This window comes from Pleurodeles waltl, chromosome 1_2 (genome assembly GCF_031143425.1).
Source record: "Pleurodeles waltl isolate 20211129_DDA chromosome 1_2, aPleWal1.hap1.20221129, whole genome shotgun sequence".
NCBI classification, from domain to species: Eukaryota; Metazoa; Chordata; class Amphibia; order Caudata; family Salamandridae; genus Pleurodeles; species Pleurodeles waltl.
In genome coordinates, this window is record NC_090437.1 from 600,072,274 (window position 1) to 600,097,492 (window position 25,219).

Consider the following 25,219-nt stretch of genomic DNA (forward strand, 5'->3'; position numbering starts at 1 on the left):
CCTTTACAAATCCAAGTGTGCCCCGCCTCTCCTTTCCCAGCCCAGGAAGATCATTCAGTATGCAGATGCACTCTTGTGACATCTCCAACCTCCCTGTGTATAGGCTGTCTGAAAAGTATGCACAAAGTCCAGCTGTCACTCTGCCCCAGACCTGGACTGGAGGGAAGCTGCAAAAGACCAGAGTCACAAGCACAGAGAAATGTTCACTTTCTAAAGGTATAATACAAATATCCACCTACACTGGTAAGCAGCATTTCTCACTACCATTACAACCATACCAAACACACCTATGCCACCCCTCATAGATCAGACAATACCACTTAGACATATGTTAGGGCATTTCAATGCAATCCTCTGAGAAAAGGTAGCACTCACAGTAGTGAGAAACTAGATAGGCTGTTTGCCACTACCAGGACATGTAGTACATAAAGACATGTGTCCTACCTTTTCCATACACAGCATCTAACCCATAGAGCTGGCTAGGGCCTACCTTAGGGATCACTTATATGTAGTAAAAGGGGAGTTCCAGGCCTGGCAAGTAAATTTAGATGCCAGGCCCCTGTGGCAGTAGGCTACGCATGCAGGCTCTGCACTAGCAGGCCTGAGATAGGTTTGAAAGGCTACTTCTGTGGGTGGCGCAAGCGGTGCTGCAGGCCCCTAGTAGCATTTAATTTACAGGCCCTGGGTATAGGGATACCACTGTACAAGGGACTTATAGGTAAATTAAATGTGCCAATCAGGTGTAAGCCAATCATACCAGGTTTAGAAGGGAGAGCACGTGCACTTTAGCACTGATCAGCAGTGGTAAAGTGCCCAGAGTCCTAACGTCAACAAAAAGGGTCCGAAGAAATAGGAGGCTGAAGGCAAAACGTTTGGGGATAACCCTGTAAAAAGGGCCAGGTCCAACACTGTTTAAGAGGGCAATAAAGGAGGTCTGCATAATATTTAACTCTGTACCTTTAAGACAATCATAATTTTATTTCCATCAGGCTCTGGAAAATCTGCATTATCTGCTGGAATCCAATTTGTGTATCCCTTTCTGGTTACCAACAATATTTTTTCATAACTCACCTTTAGCAAATGTCTTATGTGTATCTTCCAGCTGGTGGGCTGAATTTGGGTGAGAAACTGGGGCATAACTATCAAAAGTGTAACAAGTGCAGTGGCACTGGATCCAGGGTTGTGAGAGGTGCACTGCACCCCAATTAGTGGCTGCTGTGTTTTTTACCAAACCTCAAGGATGAGTACCTAGTTCTTGGATTAGGTTCCTTGGCATTCCTGCAACGTCTCTGGTGAAACAGTTCGATCAACATTCAGTCCTACCTACCAGACCTGGAAACAGTCCAATGTTCAAAACCCCTTTAGATCTGTGCAACTCAAAGGCAGTATCTTGTCCCCCAGATGCCTCGTGTTGACCGAAGCCCAGGGCTGTTAAACCACACTGCAAGATCAGTCATCAAAATCACCACTTGTTTTGTAGCGATTACAGTGCAGTGAATAGTTCATTGAGTTCTATTGGTACAGCATCGCTTTTTACTCATCGATGATCGCAATGATGTCTTCAGATCGCTTTTCTCTTTTAACTATGGAAGAGAAATGCCTCTTACTAATTGTAATCACCCTATTTCCCTGGTTAGCTTCTTTTTACCTTCCGTTGCTTTTATACAGCTGTGTGAGAATAAAGTTCCCTTAGGACCTGTGAAGCTGTGCCAGTCTTGCAATTTTTAGGTCTCAACTACAGACTGCTTATGCTATTTGTGAGCTAGACCTGTTTTTAATATTGATCGAGTGGGCTTTGGGTCAGCCCCTCTCTGAGGAATTTGTTTTCAGTCTTACTTTCCCGCCCTTTGTTTGATGGCTTTCCTCCCTATACTTGTGTTTGCCCTAACAGGAGTATTATGATCACACACTGTTCCAGTGGGTTCACTTGTATCCTTCCAATTAACTATCATTTTCTTTGATTTTAAGCATTCAATTGGAATGCATGTGTTACCTCGCTGTCGTCCATGCGGCTGGCCTCTTCACATTCTTTTTGTCTCCGCAGGATCATACTTTGCTTCGACTGTCCCTCCCAATGTTTTCTTTAAAGTATTTTTTTAAATATAGCTCCTCTGATTTGCAGCCTTTGCTTTCGTTACTGGGGGCACTTATTCCCCTCATTTCTCACCCGCTCTACATTCCTCTGTGCCCATCCCCATCATGTCTGTATGTTTTCAAATGTATTTAATGTAGTTATTTATTTATGTATTTATTTATTTGTCGGCACACCAGCAGCTGCAAATAAGCACGCATATAAAAATGTGCTGTCGCGCACATCTTTTTTCACAATGAATGCACACACATTTCATGACACATGCTTGCCCATGTGCATCATGGTGCACGGCAACCCTGGGTATGGGCTCTTTTAAAAGGGAAGCCATTCCCAGACTGCTGGACATGTCGGTGTAAACATGCATTGCCTCAGCTATTTAAAGCAGAGGCATATAGGCTTTGCCAGTTCTTGTTTTTGCTTTCTTTATACATTTTTTCTTTTTTTATAGCAATTTGTAGGGTCACTTACAGTGACGGGCACCTCAAACTGGAAATGATGTGCACCAGGGACACTCTTTTGGTGTATACTCTTTCTCGTCCTCACCCTGTAATCTCATAGCATCTCTTGACCCTCTACATAAACCCTAGTTCGAGACACATAATTATAGTTATAACTATTGTTTTCACGTTGCAGTAACTATGTACACTGAAGATACCTACTGTCCTACCTGCCCAGTGTCCTTATGACATGTAAATACATCATAAAATGCATTGAAATGCAAACAAGATCAGGAAGCGAAGGGTTTGCGGTTACTTACAGGCTTCGTGCTTATTAATGTTTGTATTCTTCCGATGTTAGCAAACAATATGAGCATAACCTTTTGGAATACTGTTCTCGAAATTCACCACATTTTCTGGAAAACCAGTCAATGTAATATTCAACTTTTTTTCCTGGCCTTGGCATTACCCAACCAAGATTACCGAGTTTGTTTTATTGATTAGGAAAAGATAGGCTGTTCCGTCAGAAGAGCACTTTCAGGAAAGATCACTGTGTCTCTCTCTGGCTTGCATCTCTAGGCCTCGTCCTTCTGGAATTCCATTGCGTCGAGCTTTCAGGCACGCAGCGTGTTTTCGTGCTCCGCTCGCATATTGTTTCTTCAGTAGAACAAAACACTTGTGCAAAATCAAATGACGTTCTTTAGAAACTCTAATTGCTAGCCTACGGTGATTGTTCAAGACCTGGGATTGGTATTAGTAGCTTTTTTGTTTGGTTGTTAGAAAATTATGTCCCCATAGCAACTTCAGCATTACCAAAGTTAAAAAAAAAAAAAGACGGGTCCTTTGAGGGAGGCAGAGCGGCTGGCCAGCAGCCTCATTGAGAGCCCGGGAGTCTCTACAAACAGGCCTGCTCTGAACGCTGCATAAAGCCCTGCCAGGAAGCCAGCAGCGCCCGGCCAGTGAGTACACGCGCGCTTCTCATCTCTCGTTCGCTTCTAGGCTGCCGAGCGGTGCTTTTTGCTTTTAACTTCGAATGGCCAAAAGCAGGTGGAACAGGTGGTTTTGTATCAGATTATGCTAAACTAAAACGCAGCGGATGTCACTAAATGTGCCTGACTCTGATTTCAATGTTACTTTTGTTTGACTTTTTTAAAAGTAGTCACTTGGTGACATGCTTAACTACTTCTGCTTAGCAGTGCCTAATTTGTATAGGAAATAGTGCCCGTGACGGAAGCGGTGCTCAGAAGCATCTGGCCCGCCCTGTAATGTTGGCGCGCCGATTACAACTGCTGGTAGCCTTCAATCCACCTCTTGGCTCTTGAATCTACTACCAGCCGCCCCTTTATCCCACTCCTGCAGTTTCATGCTTTCTCCTTTAGTGGTGGTTTTGGCGACTTTATCTTCCTCCGTCTTTCCGATCCGTGTGTTTTTTACCTGTTTTGCGCTCAGAAAAAAAACGGATGTGAAAAATGCGCGGGTCCCCAAAAGAGCCGATCCACAAAAATAGCTGCCGGTGGCCCCAGCCAGCAACCGTCGACTGAAATTAAGCACTGCTGGTTAGAGTCAATCCTATCGTTATAGATCGTCCTCAGTGATACATACAGAAAACTTGCAGGTAAAGAAAACTTACAACCCCCTGCTATACCATACATCAAATATTTTAATTGATACTTGTCTAATAAACCGTCAGTAACTGACTTGCTTATACAAATGACCATCGTTTAAAATCATAGATCTAGCATTCTATGTAGAGCTTGATACTAACAGATCATTTCTAAGCGCTCACAATTTTCTGAAGAGGAGGGAACAATGACACCGGAATAAAGTGATTTATTTGTCCAGGATCACAAAAGGTTGTCAAGCGTGAAGAGACTAAAAGGCTGAATCCCGAGCTGACAAGCAGAAACTTTGCATTATTGCCTGAACTATTTTCAAAGTGAAGGTGCCAGCTGATGGTCCAAGCTTACTAAAATTAAAGGGCTTTTTAAAAACCTTTTAATGAATGAGTGTAGCCAAGTAGCTTGTGTTTGGGGTGGTGACTGGAGGCGATTAATTCCTCTACACAATTGTTGAAAAAAATATGTCCACTGGTGAATTTTGAGACATATGGGCCCGATTATGAGTTTGGCAGACGGGAACAGCCGTCCAGCAAACTCCTGATGGGGTGGTTGCCACCGTGCTGGCTACCTCATTGTCGGCCCCATTAAGACTTTCCTGCTTGGCTGATCGGCAGAAACCAACATTTCTGCCGGTCAGCCCAGCTGGAAAGTGGCAGCAGCATTTTGCCGTCTCGTAATCGAGCCAGAGTCAATGCTGCTGCCCGCAGGGGCCATCAGTACCCTGGTAACGCGCACTGTCTGGACAGCAGTCAGTGGGCATTATGAGGGTGCTGGACAGGGTCCCCCCTGTGGCCCCTTGCACCTGTTCTCCACCAGCATTTTCATGGCGGGGAAATGGCCATGAAAAGGCTGGCGGAGAACCAGGTTGTAATCAGCAGGGCGGAGCTGAGTTCAGCGGCACCCTGGCTGATTCCAGCCTGAACCGTCGTCAGCCCGTCGGGATCTCCGATTCTGGCGTAGTCTGCGGTAGGTTGGCGGGGCTGCCCACCAACCTCGTAATGTGTCAGTTGGATCACCACAACCGCAGCGGTCCGACAGCCACTGCGAGTGTGGCGGTCCAAGGACCGCCACAGTCGTAATTAGGCCCATATTCCTAATTATATGGGTACAGTGTAACATGAATATTGTATGAAAATGTACGATCTTCAACAGCAAGCACATTGTTACTTTAAATTGTCTTTTACAGTGCTATTAGAAACAATTTGTCCTCAGTTTCAACAATGGATGCACTTCAGGAAATGTTGGTGGAACAGATGAAATGTTGTTCATCTGAAACACTGAGCCACTGAAGAGGTAATGGTCATCTAGAATATGAGGCAAGAAAAATAATGGACATCAGGAATACTGTGCAGTGGGTAAAAGGGTCATAACTGACACTTCTCCAGTAAAAGTGATGACACCAGTAAGTCTGTTCTGCTAGTCTAACTAACTCCATGTAGTAGCACCATGAGCGGGGATATTTTCCGTCATATTACCTTTTCATAGAAGAACCTTACCTCATAATATGGTTTGAAAGACTATGGGCCCATTACAAGTTTGGTGGTCCAACGACCGCCAAACCTGCAGTGGTAGTCTGGCTGCCGCACTCCTGGCGTAAACTCCTGTCCATGAGGAGCCGAGGCCAAGACCGCCGCACTGTTTCCATCGGGATGATCAGCTGAAACCTCCTAATATGGAAGTTTCCGCTGGTCAGCCCAGTGGAAACATCGTAATAGAGCCGGGTGGGAGTTGGGGAGGCTGCCAGCTCTGCAGTGGTCTTCTCCCTGTGGGGCTGGTGGGCCGGCAGTCGGCCCGCCAGCCTTTTAATGAGGTGTTTAGATTTTGGCAGATGGGCTACCCGTCACAGTTTTGACAGAGTAACCCATCTGCTGAGTTCTAAATCAGTCCTTTAATCAGATTTTACCCTGTCAATACCCAGGCTCAGCCAAAGATCTGCTTCTAATAACAACCTGTTCCACTCAGTTTCATCCAGACTCATCCAGGCTCATTCATTCTGAGTTGTGGTCCTGATTGCTCCTAGATTCATTCAGAGTTTTCTCCCACTTGTGGTTTGGCATTTGATGGTGTTTGGACAAAATATCAAATGAAAAATATTGTGATTTATAAATATCATGTCAAGAATATCAGAATGACAAAAATATTGTCCACAGAAATGTCAAAGCTAACAATATTGTTTTAGGCGTGTTTTAACCCCTTCGCTGCCAGGCCTTTTCCCCCTCCTGTGCCAAGCCTTTTTTTGGCTATTTGGGGCAGTTCGCGCTTAGGCCCTCATAACTTTTTCTCCACATAAGCTACCCACCCCAAATTTGCGTCCTTTTTTTCCAACATCCTAGGGATTCTAGAGGTACCCAGACTTTGTGGGTTCCCCTGAAGGGGACCAAGAAATGACCCAAAATACAGCAAAAATTTCGTTTTTTTAAAAAAAATGCGAAAAAAGGGCTGCAGAAGAAGGCTTGTGGTTTTTCCCCTGAAAATGGCATCAACAAAGGGGTTGCAGTGCTAAAACCACCATCTTCCCAGCTTTCAGGAACAGGCAGACTTGAATCAGAAAACCCAATTTTTCAACACAATTTTGGCATTTTACTGGGACATACCCCATTTTTACTATTTTTTGGGCTTTCAGCCTCCTTCCAGTTAGTGACAGAAATGGATGTGAAACCAATGCTGGATCCCAGAAAGCTAAACATTTCTGAAAAATTGTAGACAAAATTCTGAATTCAGCAAGGGGTCATTTGTGTAGATCCTACAAGGGTTTCCTACAGAAAATAACAGCTGAAATAACAAAATATTGAAATTGAGGTGAAAAAACAGCCATTTTTCTCCACGTTTTACTCTGTAACTTTTTCCTGCGACGTCAGATTTTTGAAAGCAATATACCGTTACGTCAGCTGGACTCTTCTGGTTGTGGGGATATATAGGGCTTGTATGTTCATCAAGAACCCTAGGTACCCAGAGCCAATAAATGAGCTGCACCTTGCAATGGGTTTTCATTCCATACCGGGTATACAGCAATTCATTTGCTGAAATATAAAAAGTGAAAAATAGGTATCAAGAAAACCTTTGTATTTCCAAAATGGCCACAAGATAAGGTGTTGAGAAGCAGTGGTTATTTGCACATCTCTGAATTCTGGGGTCCCCATACTAGCATGTGAATTACAGAGCATTTCTCAAATAGACGTCTTTTTTACACACTGTCTTACATTTGGAAGGAAAAAATGTAGAGAAAGACAAGGGACAATAACACTTATTTTGCTATTCTGTGTTCCCCCAAGTCTCCCGATAAAAATGTTACCTCACTTGTGTGGGTAGGCCTAGGGCCCGCAACAGTATATGCCCCAAAACACAACGTGGACACATCACATTTTCAGAAAGAAAAAAGAGCTGTTTTTTTTACAAAGTGCCTAGCTGTGGATTTTGGCCTCTAGCTCAGCCGGCACCTGGGGAAACCTAGCAAACCTGCGCATTTTTTAAAACTAGACACCTAGGGGAATCCAAGATGGGGTGACTTGTGGGGCTCTGACCAGGTTCTGTTACCCAGAATCCTTTGCAAACCTCAAAATTTGGCCAAAAAAACACTTTTTCCTGTCATTTCGGTGACAGAAAGTTCTGGAATCTGAGAGGAGCCACAAATTTCCTTCCACCCAACGTTCCCCCAAGTCTCCCGATAAAAATGGTACCTCACGTGTGTGGTTAGGCCTAGCACCCGCGACAGGATATGCCCCAAAACACGACGTGGACACATCACATTTTCAGAAAGAAAACAGAGCTGTTTTTTACTAAGTGCCTAGCTGTGGATTTTGGCCTCTAGCTCAGCCGGCACCTGGGGAAACCTAGCAAACCTGCGCATTTTTGAAAACTAGACACCTAGGGGAATCTAAGATGGGGTGACTTGTGGGGCTCTGTTTTTTACTAAGTGCCAAGCTGTGGATTTTGGCCTCTAGCCTCTACCTCTAGCCTCTACCTGGGGAAACCTAGCAAACCTGCGCATTTTTGAAAACTAGACACCTAGGGGAATCCAAGATGGGGTGACTAGTGGGGCTCTGACCAGGTTCTGCTACCCAGAATCCTTTGCAAACCTCAAAATTTGGCTAAAAAAACACTTTTTCCTGTCATTTCGGAGACAGAAAGTTCTGGAACCTGAGAGGAGCCACAAATTTCCTTCCACCCAGCGTTCCCCCAAGTCTCCTGATAAAAATGGTACCTAACTTGTGTGGGTAGGCCTAGCGCCCGCGACAGGATATGCCCCAAAACACAACGTGGACACATCCCATTTTTTCACAGAAAACAGAGGTGTTTTTTGCAAAGTGCCTACCTGTAGATTTTGGCCTCTAGCTCAGCCGGCACCTAGGGAAACCTACCAAACCTGTGCATTTTTTAAAACTAGAGACCTAGGGGAATCCAAGATGGGGTGACTTGTGGGGCTCTGACCAGGTTCTGTTACACAGAATCCTTTGCAAACCTCAAAATTTGGCTAAAAAAACACTTTTTCCTGTCATTTCAGTGACAGAAAGTTCTGGAATCTGAGAGGAGCCACAAATTTCCTTCCACCCAGTGTTCCCCAAAGTCTCCCGATAACAATGGTACCTCACTTGTGTGGGTAGGCCTAGCGTCCGTGACAGGATATGCCCCAAAACACAGCGTAGACACATCCCATTTTTTCACAGAAAACAGAGCTGTTTTTTGCAAAGTGCCTACCTGTTGATGTTGGCCTCTAGCTCAGCCGGCACCTAGGGAAACCTACCAAACCTTTGCATTTTTGAAAACTAGAGACCTAGGGGAATCCAAGATGGGGTGACTTGTGGGGCTTTGACGAGGTTCTGTTACCCAGAATCCTTTGCAAACCTCAAAATTTGGCTAAAAAAACACATTTTCCTCACATTTCGGTGACAAAAAGTTCTGGAATCTGAGAGGAGCCACCAATTTCCTTCCACCCAGCGTTCCCCCAAGTCTCCCGATAAAAATGGTACCTCACTTGTGTGGGTAGGCCTAGCGCCCGCGACAGGATATGCCCCAAAACACGACGTGGACACATCACATTTTCAGAAAGAAAACAGAGCTGTTTTTTACTAAGTGCCTAGCTGTGGATTTTGGCCTCTAGCTCAGCCGGCACCTAGGGAAACTTAGCAAACCTGCGTATTTTTGAAAACTAGACACCTAGGGGAATCCAAGATGGGGTGACTTGTGGGGCTCTGACCAGGTTCTGTTACCCAGAATCCTTTGCAAACCTCAAAATTTGGCCAAAAAAACACTTTTTCCTGTCATTTCGGTGACAGAAAGTTCTGGAATCTGAGAGGAGCCACAAATTTCCTTCCACCCAGCGTTCCCCCAAGTCTCCCGATAAAAATGCTACCTCACGTGTGTGGGTAGGCCTAGCGCCCGCAACAGGATATGCCCCAAAACACGACGTGGACACATCACATTTTCAGAAAGAAAACAGAGCTGTTTTTTACTAAGTGCCTAGCTGTGGATTTTGGCCTCTAGCTCAGCCGGCACCTGGGGAAACCTAGCAAACCTGCGCATTTTTGAAAACTAGACACCTAGGGGAATCTAAGATGGGGTGACTTGTGGAGCTCTGTTTTTTACTAAGTGCCAAGCTGTTGATTTTGGCCTCTAGCCTCTACCTCTAGCCTCTACCTGGGGAAACCTAGCAAACCTGCGCATTTTTTAAAACTAGACACCTAGGGGAATCCAAGATGGGGTGACTAGTGGGGCTCTGACCAGGTTCTGCTACCCAGAATCCTTTGCAAACCTCAAAATTTGGCTAAAAAAACACTTTTTCCTGTCATTTCGGAGACAGAAAGTTCTGGAACCTGAGAGGAGCCACAAATTTCCTTCCACCCAGGGTTCCCCCAAGTCTCCAGATAAAAATGGTACCTAACTTGTGTGGGTAGGCCTAGCGCCCGCGACAGGATATGCCCCAAAACACAACGTGGACACATCCCATTTTTTCACTGAAAACAGAGCTGTTTTTTGCAAAGTGCCTACCTGTAGATTTTGGCCTCTAGCTCAGCCGGCACCTAGGGAAACCTACCAAACCTGTGCATTTGTGAAAACTAGAGACCTGGGGAATCCAAGATGGGGTGACTTGTGGGGCTTTGACCAGGTTCTGTTACCCAGAATCCTTTGCAAACCTCAAAATTTGGCTAAAAAAACACATTTTCCTCACATTTCGGTGACAAAAAGTTCTGGAATCTGAGAGGAGCCACCAATTTCCTTCCACCCAGCGTTCCCCCAAGTCTCCCGATAAAAATGGTACCTCACTTGTGTGGGTAGGCCTAGCGCCCGCGACAGGATATGCCCCAAAACACGACGTGGACACATCACATTTTCAGAAAGAAAACAGAGCTGTTTTTTACTAAGTGCCTAGCTGTGGATTTTGGCCTCTAGCTCAGCCGGCACCTAGGGAAACTTAGCAAACCTGCGTATTTTTTAAAACTAGACACCTAGGGGAATCCAAGATGGGGTGACTTGTGGGGCTCTGACCAGGTTCTGTTACCCAGAATCCTTTGCAAACCTCAAAATTTGGCCAAAAAAACACTTTTTCCTGTCATTTCGCCGACAGAAAGTTCTGGAATCTGAGAGGAGCCACCAATTTCCTTCCACCCAGCGTTCCCCCAAGTCTCCCGATAAAAATGGTACCTCACTTGTGTGGGTAGGCCTAGCGCCCGCGACAGGATATGCCCCAAAACACGACGTGGACACATCACATTTTCAGAAAGAAAACAGAGCTGTTTTTTACTAAGTGCCTAGCTGTGGATTTTGGCCTCTAGCTCAGCCGGCACCTAGGGAAACTTAGCAAACCTGCGTATTTTTTAAAACTAGACACCTAGGGGAATCCAAGATGGGGTGACTTGTGGGGCTCTGACCAGGTTCTGTTACCCAGAATCCTTTGCAAACCTCAAAATTTGGCCAAAAAAACACTTTTTCCTGTCATTTCGCCGACAGAAAGTTCTGGAATCTGAGAGGAGCCACAAATTTCCTTCCACCCAGCGTTCCCCCAAGTCTCCCGATAAAAATGGTACCTCACGTGTGTGGGTAGGCCTAGCGCCCGCAACAGGATATGCCCCAAAACACGACGTGGACACATCACATTTTCAGAAAGAAAACAGAGCTGTTTTTTACTAAGTGCCTAGCTGTGGATTTTGGCCTCTAGCTCAGCCGGCACCTGGGGAAACCTAGTAAACCTGCGCATTTTTGAAAACTAGACACCTAGGGGAATCTAAGATGGGGTGACTTGTGGGGCTCTGTTTTTTACTAAGTGCCAAGCTGTGGATTTTGGCCTCTAGCCTCTACCTCTAGCCTCTACCTGGGGAAACCTAGCAAACCTGCGCATTTTTGAAAACTAGACATCTAGGGGAATCCAAGATGGGGTGACTAGTGGGGCTCTGACCAGGTTCTGCTACCCAGAATCCTTTGCAAACCTCAAAATTTGGCTAAAAAAACACTTTTTCCTGTCATTTCGGAGACAGAAAGTTCTGGAACCTGAGAGGAGCCACAAATTTCCTTCCACCCAGCGTTCCCCCAAGTCTCCAGATAAAAATGGTACCTAACTTGTGTGGGTAGGCCTAGCGCCCGCGACAGGATATGCCCCAAAACACAACGTGGACACATCCCATTTTTTCACAGAAAACAGAGCTGTTTTTTGCAAAGTGCCTACCTGTAGATTTTGGCCTCTAGCTCAGCCGGCACCTAGGGAAACCTACCAAAACTGTGCATTTGTGAAAACTAGAGACCTAGGGGAATCCAAGATGGGGTGACTTGTGGGGCTCTGACTAGGTTCTGTTACACAGAATCCTTTGCAAACCTCAAAATTTGGCTAAAAAAACACTTTTTCCTGTCATTTCAGTGACAGAAAGTTCTGGAATCTGAGAGGAGCCACAAATTTCCTTCCACCCAGCGTTCCCCAAAGTCTCCCGATAACAATGGTACCTCACTTGTGTGGGTAGGCCTAGCGTCCGTGACAGGATATGCCCCAAAACACAGCGTAGACACATCCCATTTTTTCACAGAAAACAGAGGTGTTTTTTGCAAAGTGCCTACCTGTAGATTTTGGCCTCTAGCTCAGCCGGCACCTAGGGAAACGTACCAAACCTGTGCATTTATGAAAACTAGAGACCTAGGGGAATCCAAGATGGGGTGACTTGTGGGGCTTTGACCAGGTTCTGTTACCCAGAATCCTTTGCAAACCTCAAAATTTGGCTAAAAAAACACATTTTCCTCACATTTCGGTGACAAAAAGTTCTGGAATCTGAGAGGAGCCACCAATTTCCTTCCACCGAGCGTTCCCCCAAGTCTCCCGAAAAAAATGATACCTCACTTGTGTGGGTAGGCCTAGCGCCCGCGACAGGAAATGCCCCAAAGCACAACGTGGACACATCCCATTTGTTGACAGAAAACAGAGCTGTTTTTTGCAAAGTGCCTACCTGTATATTTTGGCCTCTAGCTCAGCCGTCACCTAGGGAAAGCTACCAAACCTGTGCATTTTTGAAAACTAGAGACCTATGGGAATCTAAGATGGGGTGACTTGTGGGGCTCTGACCAGGGTCTGTTATCCAGAATCCTTTGCAAACCTCAAAATTTTGCTAAAAAAACACATTTTCCTCACATTTCGGTGACAGAAAGTTCTGGAATCTGAGAGGAGCCACAAATTTCCTTCCACCGAGCGTTCCCCCAAGTCTCCCGATAAAAATGATACCTCACTTGTGTGGGTAGGCCTAGCGCCCGCGACAGGAAAGGCCCCAAAACACAACGTGGACACATCCCATTTTTTCACAGAAAACAGAGCTGTTTTTTGCAAAGTGCCTACCTGTAGATTTTGGCCTCTAGCTCAGCCGGCACCTAGGGAAACGTACCAAACCTGTGCATTTATGAAAACTAGAGACCTAGGGGAATCCAAGATGGGGTGACTTGTGGGGCTCTGACCAGGTTCTGTTACCCAGAATCCTTTGCAAACCTAAATATTTGGCTAAAAAAACACATTTTCCTCACATTTCGGTGACAGAAAGTTCTGGAATCTGAGAGGAGCCACAAATTTCCTTCCACCCAGCGTTCCCCCAAGTCTCCCGATAAAAATTATACCTCACTTGTGTGGGTAGGCCTAGCGCCCGCGACAGGAAATGCCCCAAAGCACAACGTGGACACATCCCATTTTTTGACAGAAAACAGAGCTCGTTTTTGCAAAGTGCCTACCTGTAGTTTTGGCCTCTAGCTCAGCCGGTACCTAGGGAAACCTACCAAACCTGTGCATTTTTTAAAACTAGAGACCTAGGGGAATCCAAGATGGGGTGACTTGTGGGGCTCTGACCAGGTACTGTTAGCCAGAATCCTTTGCAAACCTCAAAATTTGGCTAAAAAAACACATTTTCCTCACATTTCGGTGACAGAAAGTTCTGGAATCTGAGAGGAGCCACAAATTTCCTTCCACCCAGTGTTCCTCCAAATCTCCTGGTAAAAATGATACCTCACTTGTGTGGGTGGGCCAGGTGCCTGCAACAGAATAAGGCCCAAAACGTGTAGAGATAGAGGGGATTGCACAGCGAGTTTATGAGACATATTCTTCTTTTATACATCTTTAGGCTGACTCTGCTTTGGGGACCCACATAAGTGAGGTGTCATTTTACTTGGGAGGCTGAGGGGAACACTAGGGAGTAGGAATTTTGTGCTGGAGCGGTGATCGTACAAACGAAAGTCAGGAAAATATGCTTTTTTAAGCAAATTTTGAGGTTTACAGAGGAGTCTGGGTAAGAAATTTTGGGGGATCCACACAAGCCACACCTCCCTGGACTCCTTGGGGTGTCTAATTTTAAAACATTTCTGGGTTTGGTAGGTTTCCCTAGATCAAGGCCGCACCCAGGACCAAAAACAAGGGTGACCCCTCCCCCCTAAACACAGGTAGTTTTGTAATATATCGTTTTGATGTGTCCACGTACGTCTGTGATGTGCCAAACACTAAAATTGTGAAAAGAAACGCACTTAGGCTATGTTAAAAAGACCCCTCACCCACCAACCAAGTTGGTGGCATGCTTCATCATCGGGGTCCCACCCGAGGCACCTAGCGTGTCACAGGTGTGCTGCGACGCCTGATTACAGCGGAGCAGGTTTTTTCATTTTTATCACATATACTGGTTGGATTTGGCACAAGGGTGAGTGATGGTTCAGTGGATCAAATTTTATTAACAAGAGATTTCACAAAAATGAAATGCACTGTTAATAACTGAAAGGCAAAAAACTGAACCAATGACTCACAGCTCGTGAGCTGTAAAGCCGCGACAAGGCACCAACCGCTTTACAGTCCATTCACACACCTTTCATACATGACACGCACAAGACCATTCACACCGCCAGCCACGGGCCCAGCACATTACAACACTCACATCGACAGACAGTGCCACTCAAGGGCCCATCACTTACATACGCCCACATGCCTGATACAACAATCACACCAGCTGATGGGAGTGTGTGGACTGGTGTTTGGCTGGCAGTGTGTTGCAGTAGCCAACAGCAAGTCAATATGTACAATATGTACACCCTCAGCCAAGCCCCACTCCACACACAATGGCATCATTAAAAAACATTTTTTTTTTAAACACAGGAACCCCTAACTAAGTAGAAATAATTACAAAACTACAAACACAAAAGCTCTAACTAAGTACATGACAGAAATGCTAACCATGAAACTGAACACATGAAAATACAAAACAGACATGAGTTTACACTCATGGTTGTTCCCAGTAATTCTTCTGGGTGTGGTAATTCTTAAAACAACCACCCACACACAGCCCAGGCTTCGAAGGACAATCAGGGCAGTACATTTGAGTCTCCCTCCGGATACCTCTTCGAAAAAACACTCTACATTTCTTAGCTGGAAAGTCTTTTTTGGGTGTGGGAGGAATGTGCTCAGCAAAGTGGCGATCTTTCAATCTAGCCACATCCTCCACCACTGCTTCTCTAGGAACTCTGGCCTGTTCCACTACAATAAGGCTCTCTATCACTGACTCCTGAAATTTCACAAATGTCATATTTGACTCTGGAGACCTATCCTCAAACACAATAAAAGCATTAAAGGTTGCTAAGTGGAAGAGGTGAATTGCTAACTTCTTATACCAAACATAAGACTTACGAATAGCAGTATAAGGTTCCAACCTCTGATCAACTCTATCTACACCTCCCATGTGCTTATTATAATCTAAAATGCACACAGGTTTGCGCACTTCAGCAACCTGGCCCCAAACAGTCACAGGGGAAGTACTCTCATCATGGATGGTACTTGGCATGTAGACATCCCTCTTGTCTGAAAATTTCAAAGCTAGCAGCTCATCATTCCGCAAGGCACAGCACTGTCCCCTCTCAAGTTTTTTACAAACAAGCTCCCTTGGATAGCCTTTCCGGTTACAACGAATTGTGCCACAAGCAACAGTGTCCACTTTAAACAATTCCTTGAAAAACTGCACTCCAGTGTAGAAGTTATCTACATACAAATGGTGACCTTTGTTGAACAGTCGTCTACCAAGATCCCACACAATTTTCTCAGTGGCTCCAAAAGTGGGAGGACAACCAGGGGGGTCAATATTGGAATCCCTACCAGTGTAGACACGGAAACTATACACATATCCTGCACTACGTTCAGACAGCATATACAATTTAATTCCATATCGAGCCCTTTTGCTAGGAATGTACTGCCTAAAAACCAAACGACCCTTGAAGAGGACCAAAGACTCGTCCACACTTATCTCTTTGCCTGGAACATAGACCTCCGAAAACCGATCTACAAAATGATCAAGGACAGGCCTAATCTTAAAAAGACGGTCAGAATCAGGGTGATCTCGTGGCAAGGATAATGCATTATCAACAAAATGCAGCATCCTAAGAAGAAGCAAATACCGATTACGACTCATGGTCGCAGGAAATATAGCTGTTGCCATCAAGTGACTAGTAGACCAATAAGAAGCCAGTGACGGCTTCCTTATCAACCCCATCAAAAAAGTGAAACCCAAAAACTTTTTTATCTCCTCCAAATTTGTGGGATTCCACTGGGCAGCTCTGGAGTGTGGCCTAAGTCTAGCAGCGTTGTCCCTCAAATGCTGCTCCGCATACAAATTAGTCTGCTCAACGATCTCTTCCAAAAACATCATCCATGAATAACTCAAAGAAATTGACAGGCAAAAAGTTCTCTGTTTTGGCACTACACCCCGGGAGACCAGTAAAGGCAGGCAACTCTGGATGCTCCATGTTTGGGGCAACCCAGAGATCAGGTCTTATAACGGGAAACCTTTCAGCCCCAGGTTGCTGCACTAATGGCACATCAGTGTCCTCCTCTAAAACAGGCCCTTCATCTGCACTGAGTGTGGCTTCCTCATCAGAAGATTCCTCTCCAACAGAAACATCACTGCCAGAATCTCTCCCTTCCTCCTCTGCCTCAGATGCAGAGTCCGTCTCATAATCATGATCAGACAATGACTCAAAAAGCATACCAACCACCTGCTGAGCGGTCATCCTGCGGCTAGCCATGATCTTTCCTACTAAAATTAACTGGACAAATTCACCACCAACAACCAGCACTGTGTAAGATAAGTAATAAAGTGTAGCTTTATTAGTAAGAGTTATAAACTCAAAAACTATACCGCTCACTTGCCTGAAAAAGCTTGAATCACCAGCAACTACTCTGCACAGACACAGCAATCACCAATGATATCCCACTAAAAAGAAAGAAAAGCAAATTAGAAATAAGACAAAACAAATATCATTGTGCACAAATCTAAGGACAATTTCACACACAATCCTGCATTTAGTACACCCCCTACAAACATGTCATTCATGCATGGCAACAATACTCCTTTGGAGTAAATTGTTTTTACTTACCTAAAACATGCAACTATGCAAACTGCAGGTCAACCACCGCCAAAACCACAAGGAGCCACAGCAAATAAAGCAAAAGCTTTGAACTAGAACAAAAAAAGGGGAAAACATTTTTTATCACAAATGCAAATACTTCATCAGTTGACAAACACCCCACCATCAAACATTTAGAAATTGGTGCCTAAGTGGATTCTGCCATAGGGGCAGATGGCCATACTAAAAAAATAGGCCTATCTGCCCCAAGGAGGGCAGAAAATACCTTTAGTAGTGTGTCCCCATGGGGAGTGACCCTTGCCCAAGGAGACAGCCCCCAAACAAAAAAACACAAAAAAACACACACACACTATCCCTGGTGCCTAAGTGGCTTCTGGGCCTAAAACAATAGGTCCATCTTCCCCCAAGGGGGGCAGAAATGGCCAACAGGTCAATGCCCCCACAAAAATAAACATTAAAAAAATCCCTGGCGTTCTAGTGGTTTCTGCCCCCCTTGGGGGCAGATCAGCCTAAAAATAATAGGCCGATCTGTCCCCAATGGGTGCAGAAATGGCCTTGGTACATGTGCCCCCAAAGGGGAGGGGGGCGACCCTTGCCCAAGGGCCACCCCCATCCACTAACACACACACACACTATCCCTGGTGGCTAAGTGGCTTCTGCCCCTGGGCCTAAAAAAATAGCCCCATCTGCAGAAATGGCCAACAGGTCAATGCCCCCCTTGGGGGGCGCTCCTTGCCCAAGGGGACGCCCCCCCACAAAAATAAACATATAAAAAAAAATCCCTGGCGTTCTAGTGGTTTCTGCCCCCCTTGGGGGCAGATCAGCCCAAAAATAATAGGCCGATCTGTCCCCAAGGGGTGCAGAAATGGGTTGGTACATGTGCCCCCAAAGGGGGGGGCGACCCTTGCCCAAGGGGCCGACCCCCCATCCACTAACACACACACACACACTATCCCTGGTGTCTAAGTGGCTTCTGCCCCCCTTGGGGGCAGATGGGCCTAAAAAAATAGGCCCATCTGCCCCAAGGGGGGCAGAAATGGCCAACAGGTCAATGCCCCCCTTGGGGGGGCACCCCTTGCCCAAGGGGACGCCCCCCACATAAATAAATAAATAAAAAAACATCCCTGGCGTTCCTGTGGTTTCTGCCCCCCTTGGGGGCAGATCAGCCTAAAAATAATAGGCTGATCTGCCCCCAAGGGGGGCAGAAATGGCCCTAAAAGACATGCCCCCCAAAGGGGAGCGACCCTTGCCCAAGGGGCCGCTCCCCGACACTCAACAATCACATGAAAAAAAAAAAAAATCCCTGGCGTCTAGTGGGCATTCCTGCTGCCCGATCGCAATGCGATCGGGCAGCAGGAATGCTCAAAGAGTCACCGGGGGAAAGGACAACCCTTTCCTTTCCCTCAGCGCCTCTTTCTTTCAAACCCCCCACCCACCGGGAAGAGAAACTCACCTCTTCCTCCGTTGGCGCACAGGAAGCAAAAAGCTTCCTGCGCGACCGGCACCCTGTAATGAAGTCAGCGCGCGATTGCGCGCTGACGTCATTATGTGGGTGGAAGGGGGGGTGGAAGGGGAAGGGCTTCCCCTTCCATCCCTGCCTTTGGGGGGTAGGGGGAAGCACTCAGAGGGAGCTTTTTGTAGGGTGTTCTATTTTAGTTGTATGTCAATTTTCGTTTTAGGATGTTTTGTATTTTCTTTAGATACTTGTATACATTTGCAAATTTCTTTTTATAAATTTTTTAACGTTGTAGGAGTGTGACATTGAGATTTTCAGAGAAAAAAGGGGGAATATTAACATGGGTGAATATTAATTTGCTTGACTGTTAATTGTTTAGAATGTGCTAATTTTTATATTGGATTGTTTACATTATTTCTTTTTTAAAGTTTAACTATTTTTAATTCAATTTCTTTAAATCTAAAATAATGTTTGGAAATTCATGTACATTTCTCCAATAATTTTTAAAATATGTACATTTGTGTGTATCTAATTTTTAAAAAAACTATAAAGACAAAGTAAAAGCATTATAATTTGTAAATTTAAAAATATATTTGTAATGTTTACCAAAAAATGTATTATAATTTGTAAATCTTAATTTTTGTTTAAATTTAAAATTCGAAGTTACATTTTCTTATTAAAAAATAATCACAAAATATCTTATTTTTGGTTTAGTTTAGAAATCTTTAAAAAAATGATTTGTGTATAAAATGTTTAATAATTATATTGCAAAAATGAATAACAAATTTGAATGTTTTATATTTTTTCTTTTTTAACCTATTAAATTCTTCTTCTTATTAATTAGATAGTTTGCTTGTAAGTGTTATAAATTAGGTAATAGTGACTATAATTTACATACTTATGTGTGTGATCATAACTAATTGTGATATAATATATATTAAAATATTAAAATGGACATATGCTATAGTAAATATATAATGTTAAATAATCAATTTATACATCTGAATATTTGTATTTTTATTTTATATAATACATTGTTTTAAAATGATTTACTAATAATATTAAATGTAATGTATGAATAATTCAATGTTATAAATTAGAAATAGTTATGTATTATGATAATTTTTGATGTGAAATATTTAGGAAATATTTATCAGGTAAGATTGTAGTATACTTTTGAAAAAAATGTTTATGATGTTTTACTATGGAGTATTGTTAGAAAATGGGTTATTGGTAACAGCAGGTAAGTACCTACACTTAACAATAGGCCACTAATCCCCACTTAGGCACAGGTAAGGCTCAATAAATTAAACCCATCTCAACCCTTGGTAGCTTGGCAACGAGCGACAAGGCTTAATTTAGGAGACATATGTGTAAAGCACAAAACAGTAAATAAGTAAAACACAAAACACAATAAAAATCCAACACCAATGTATAAAATATATTATATTTTTATCTTTAAAATTACACCAAAATGAATAAAATTGGATAAGGGGAACCGGAGATATGAATTTTTAAAGAATTAATACTTTTTAGCGCTTAGAAACTAATAGCGTCAATCTGGTCATCTGGTCGCACCTCGACCTGGGCAAAGTCAAAGTTTGAGGCTGACCACGATGGAGCCCTGCTCGGCTACAGCTCGCGGTACGCCTTGGTCAAAAGTTTACCTTTGGACTTAGTCGTTTTCTTGAAGATTTTCTTCAGCGGGACCAAGTCGCCAGTCACTCCGACCTCCTGGAACTCTTCCTCGGATACGTGTCGCAGGAGCCCTCGGTGGAGATTTTTACCTTCGGACTTAGTCGTTTTTTCGAGATGAAAATACTGCAACCAGAGCACACCTGAATCTTGATCCGACGTCCCTGGAGCCCTCTTCGAATGCACTGCCTGGGAGGTCCCGGTCAACTTTCTACATTCGGACTTAGTCACTTTTTCAGAGATTTTCTTCACCGGGATAAACCTGCAAGACAGGCCAGGTCACGGTTGAGGCAAGTCGGCTAGAGTCGCCGTGACGGGTCAGTCCCTTTATGAAGCTATTTTCCAAAAGTTCTCAAAACTTCTGGATCTTCTTTCAGATGTTCTTTTAAGGTTCTTTTGAGGTCCACAGCTCACCCCAAGGTTCCAGAAGCTCTGAGATGCTCCTTGAGGGTGCAGACTATAACTCCCAGAATGCACCTGGCGCCAACTCCAAAACGGTCACTGGACAGTGGTCAGCTAGTCAGTTACTTCAGGAGTTGGCACAGGGGACTTTGGTTAGCAATTTTTCACCTGTAACAAAGATGGAGTCCCTCCTTGAACCAGTTGAAGCCAGGCAAAGTCCTTCTTGTGGTGAAGCCCAAGTGTGCAGCTGGTGCAGTCCTCCAGAGTGCAGTGTCCAGGTGCAGGTCAGGGGTCCAGCAGGGCAGTCCTTCTTCTCCTATAGTTCTTCCTGGCTGGAATCAGGTAGGGATCTGATGTGTTAGTGCAGGTCTGCCAGTTTTATCCATGCTCCTGGGGGAACACAGGGGGTCCTAGTTCTCCAATCAGGTGCAGGGTCCTTCCCCCTGTGATGACCACTTCCTGGGAAGTGTGGCAAAATTCAATTCCAATTGTATTTTGTAAGTTTGCGCCGCTTTTGCGTCAAAAAGCGGCAAAAATGCGGCGCTAAAAAAGTATAAATATGGGCCTTAGTGTCCAACACCTTCCTTGAAGTGGTTTTGATTGGTGTGGGAATGGTAAATGTAACTCCTTTAGTGTCCAGCGCATTCCTTGAAATGGTTTAGATTGGAGTAGAAATAGAAAATGTAATCCCCTTAGTTTCCAACACCTTCCCCAAAATGGTTCAGATTGGAGCAGAAATAGTAAATATAATGTATTTAGGGCCATATTTATACTTTTTGACGCAAAGCTGCGCCGCCGCAGTTTTGCGGCAAAAATTTTACCGCCGGCTAACGCCATTTTGATGCGCCGTGCGGGCGTCAAATTTATACTTTGACGCACAGCGGCGCAACCAACAGGTGGGGGTCATTTTTTTTTACGCACATCGCGGCGTCAAGTCGTAAAGGAAAATGACGTTAACGCGACGTAAATGACTGTGGGTCGATTTACGACAGCGCAACCTGGAAAGCGGCGTTTTTTTTACGCAATAGCGTCAAAAATAGCCGCGAACACTGCCCTTTCAGCAGAGGAGAGCCAAAATGGATCCCAGATGCCACTACAGACCCCAGGAAGATGACAGCAGACCAGGAACCAGCCAGGATGATCCATACAGGAACCAGGACATATATAGAAAAAAAAGAAAGTGTCGCTTCAGTGCAGAGGAGCAGGAAATCCTGGTTAAAGAGGTGACGGAACACCAGCACCAACTGTTCATCACCTCTAAGTTGCCAATCAGTAGGAGAGAGGCCATATGGAAACAAATTGTTGACAAGATCAACAGTGTGGCTGAAGTACGCAGAACAGTCACCGAGTGTAAGAAACGCTGGCATGACTGCAAACGTAGGACAAAGGAAAAAATAGGCAGGAACAGGAAGGCAGCACTGCAGACTGGAGGGGGGAGTCCAGCACACCAGGAGGCCCTGGATCACATGGAGGAGATGGTCGCAGCCGTCATCCCTGAGGAGATCATCACAGGGATTCCAGGACAGCGCAGACTACCACGAGACAACGCACATGCAGGGTAAGTCACATGGGGAATTATAATGCAATAATGTTGACTGTAAGCAGGGGGTGAAATACCACTACACATTGCATGTAAGTCAGCATATACATGGAGTGGCATGGGTAAAGGGGCACCGCAGGGGGGCATGCCCTGCACATACAGAAGCTGGGGCACAACATTACACAACACCAACCACAGTCCCATGGGGGCATCCTGTCATGACAACAATGGAGCTAAGGGAAAGCCTCGACAGGAGGGAAGGCCACTACGTCAAACTTACATCCTCGCACTCGTCAGCCAAAATATCTCCTACATCAACTAGGGCCCTATCAGTAATCCAGTAGCCAAAACAACAACTGCAATGTAACTGCGACAACAGTTGACACTAACACCTCTGATCTCTGTGCAGCTCAAGTAGCCAATGGCAGTAACCTCCCCATGGAACATACATACCTAAATTAGGGGGTGAGGATGACATCTGCAACAATCTCCTGAAACAAGACAAAGGCCCCAGTACACTCATATGTCAATGCCCATAGTTGTCACATACATCAGCCAAAGTAAACAGCAATAGGAGCCACACAGCACTAAGGACACACACATGCTGCATATGTCAGGGTCCTTCACGTGCCTGGCTAACAAGGCAACATCACAAATGTCATACTGCTCAGACAACAGCATTGAGGAGGGGACACATGCAACTGGTCACTGAAATACACCTGCACAGTCAGATGACCATATAGGACATTGATACGATAAACAGGGCAATCCAATTAAACACACATTACCCAACATCAGCTGGACACATTAACAATGTCTACATCCATATCACATCATAACATTGCCATGCATAGGATATGCCACATGTCAATTACAATTAAGTCAATGTGAACAATCAGGGATTGGGGCAGGTCCTGAGAGGCAAGTGTGCTGCCAGGGCAATCACAACACCCACAGCCAGTGAAAGGTCTCACCATAAGAATAGATATACACGGAGGGTAGAGTAGGACAAAAAGATGGCTATTCCCTATTTGGTACAAAGCAACATCTAGAGGTGATTAGGCAGACAAGTCAGATAACTCTATATCATACATGTGACACACAGGTGGGCCATAGGCCTATAACAATGCCCATATGAAGGACAGCAGATACCAATACCAAACAAGATGACAAAGTGAATTCATCAAAAGGCTGGCATGTTACGTAAAAATGGTCACAACACAGACACACTAATTGTACCCTGTTTCATTGCAGAGGAACATGGATCTCCTGCTGATATGCCTGTCCCTGATTTCCCTGATGACATGGATGACGAGCCCATAAACATTCCCCAGGAGACCATCCAAAAGGTCCTTGAAACCCTCCAGACCCCACCTTCAGTCACAAGGAGGAGCACAGAACAAGCAGCCATCACAGAAGAACCACCCACCACCCCAATTGCAAGACCTGCCAGCTCCAATACAGCTGAGGACTCTGACGACACTGGCACCAGCTTTGAAAGAACTGTAGTTGGAGTACAGCGGGAGCTGGCCAAGGAGGTGCGGGTGGGGATGCAAACTATGGCAGCCAGCCTTGAGGGGGTGCGCTCGTGCATGATGTCATCTGCAGATCAGGCAGCAGCTATGCAAGCCCTAACATCCATACTGCAAGGACTACAAGAAACTATAAAGGAATTCACCACTGCAGTAAGGGAGTTGCCACAACACCTCGCACCCCAAACCTTCCACTGCATGCACGAATGCAATCATGACTCCCTCAGGGCCGACCTGGCAGCCTACCATCGTGATGTAGCTGCTATTCTCAAAAACCAGCAGGCCCTCCTTGCTGCAGTACTGCCCTTAAGAACTTCACAGGGAGCAGCCACCGGGATGTCTGACTCCACGTCTTCTAACACTGAGGTGTGTGTTGCCCCTTCTCAACCAACAACAACAAGGACAAAGCAGGCAACACACACATCAGAAGAAGAAGACATGGAACAGATCACATTCACACGGAAGAGTACCCGGAAGCACTAGTCCCTGCACCATGGCCTACTTTGACCAAGGTCCTACGTTTTGTCAATTGCCAGTCTCAGTACAACTATACTCAATGACTGTTCTGCTAACCACTGTATGACTTGTCAGCATTGCCAGTGAATGTCTCTCTCCTACTAATCGGCAAATCCTGTCCCTCTGCACTGTCTGTAACATCGCCCCAGCATGTCAGGAGCATCATCCACACCCCTTCTGTAGGATCACCATGTAAGAATGCACTAGAACGGACTGAGCAAACATGGACAATGTACATTTTGCACTACAGCACCTATCAATAAATAGCACTTGCCCAACTAATATGTCTCTGTGTTATTTGACACATCAACTGTGCAGTAGATAACTCTAAAGTGCCTGTGTGACAACCATGTAGCTTGTCAATACAACCGTCCTGACATCATGTAGTCTGAGACATCTGTGCAGTGGCCAGGATTGCATCAAAGCCTGACCATCCTGAGGAGAATAACTGATGAAGGGAGAAACCACACACAATCATGCTGTGTTGGACAGAATAATGCTCCATCAATAGCAATCAAAGTCAACTAATGGTGGCTGATAAATGTGGGCACCATGCAATACTAAAACATGAAATTATGCAGTATAATCTAAGCAAACACAACTAAACATAGCATCAATCACCCTCTCTGAGTATACTTCCATGAAGGGAAGTAATGCTGAATTTTTGCACCCATGATCTATGTCAGCAATTAAGACAACAAGACAAGAGTGTTAACAACACCTCATCTACAAAGATGTCCCTTAACATCACACTGCAGTCCGACCTAATAAATTACCCACAATACCAAGTCTGGAAGCACACTTTGTGATGTAGAAAACATACTCATCAACACAATTCCTTGGTGATCCATGTAAACTACAAATGGTGGTTCTATCAAATGGTGGATACTTACCAAGTTAGCACAGGGGTAGCTGCCATTTTAAACCTCTATTTTCTTCGGTGTGTAGCACAGGACACAAATGTCATAGAAAAACAATCACCTACACTGATGTCAAGGCCATGATCAAGTAGCAGTTAACACATAATGCAAAGGGTTAACTATATATTTATTCATATGTATTCACACCAGAGGCAACTAAG

General features: G+C 44.9%; 1 protein-coding gene across 1 annotated transcript in view; it reads left to right on the top strand.

Moving 5' to 3' along the window:
* The first annotated feature begins 3,396 nt into the window (after nucleotides 1-3,396).
* The window catches only part of LOC138301837 (cilia- and flagella-associated protein 337-like), a 455,621-nt gene continuing 433,798 nt past the window's right edge, over nucleotides 3,397-25,219 (top strand). The window contains exon 1 of the mRNA XM_069242337.1: nucleotides 3,397-3,488. The gene's annotated coding sequence lies outside the window, so the exon portion shown is untranslated. The remainder of the gene's footprint in view (nucleotides 3,489-25,219) is intronic.